Source organism: Arachis ipaensis, chromosome B03 (assembly GCF_000816755.2).
Source record: "Arachis ipaensis cultivar K30076 chromosome B03, Araip1.1, whole genome shotgun sequence".
In the NCBI taxonomy this organism is placed as follows: domain Eukaryota; kingdom Viridiplantae; phylum Streptophyta; class Magnoliopsida; order Fabales; family Fabaceae; genus Arachis; species Arachis ipaensis.
In genome coordinates this window covers 28,077,435-28,078,266 of record NC_029787.2, presented here as the reverse complement: position 1 = coordinate 28,078,266, position 832 = coordinate 28,077,435, and the positions used below count along the sequence as shown (strand labels likewise).

Genomic DNA, 832 nt, shown 5'->3' with positions numbered 1-832 from the left:
AAAATGTATGTTTTATTAATTATTTTAAATATTGATCCTCATTTTTAATCACATTTGGGATATATACAACGCTATTCTATCTCTTTGAGAATTTATAGAATATTGCTATTTCAAAAAACCAAAAAAAAAACTGCTCCCCTTTTTTTCATGGTCATTAATTATTATTTATGTGTTTTGTCGCGTTATGTCGTAATAAGTTCGTAGTTTGGTACACAGGAGAAATGTTTCCATACCGTTTATTAATAACAGTAAAATGCTACTACAGACTTTTTTTTGTTAAAAATTTGGATTAGATAAACGGTAAGTTTATTTGTCCATTTAAATAAATAAGTTTATTTACTATAGACTTGCAAGCAATATCTCACTTTATCAATAAAATTAACTTTTCATTATTCAATCTGCCTAATATATTTATACAATTATTTTTTTGTTTTCTATAATACACTGGATGGCGATGGTATGTAAGAGATGACAAGGGCATGTGGAACATAGTTATGTATTTCTGAAGTGTTAATTGCGCATAGGCCTTATTGAATTTATAGTAGTAAGTGATAATGAACTAGGTTCTAAATAATACTTGAAGAGGATACTATTATGGTTTAATTTGAACTTAGCTAAGTGTTCGCAAATTTGATTTTAATTTGGATAAAGTTGATTTTGTTAGAAGTGACTCAATAATAAGCACGGACTATATATGTTTGCCTGCATTATTTATCTACATAGGAACGTTAATTTAATTTGATATGATGAATAATATTGAGTGGATGGTGATAAGTACAAAATAATAGTTCTAGAAGTTTAATTATATAAATAATTTTATAAAGAAATAACT

At 26.0% G+C, this 832-nt stretch overlaps 1 protein-coding gene across 1 annotated transcript in view; it reads left to right on the top strand.

Moving 5' to 3' along the window:
* LOC107630101 (cyclic nucleotide-gated ion channel 4) overlaps positions 1-832 on the top strand; it is a 26,884-nt gene that overhangs the window by 1,452 nt on the left and 24,600 nt on the right. The window lies entirely within an intron of this gene.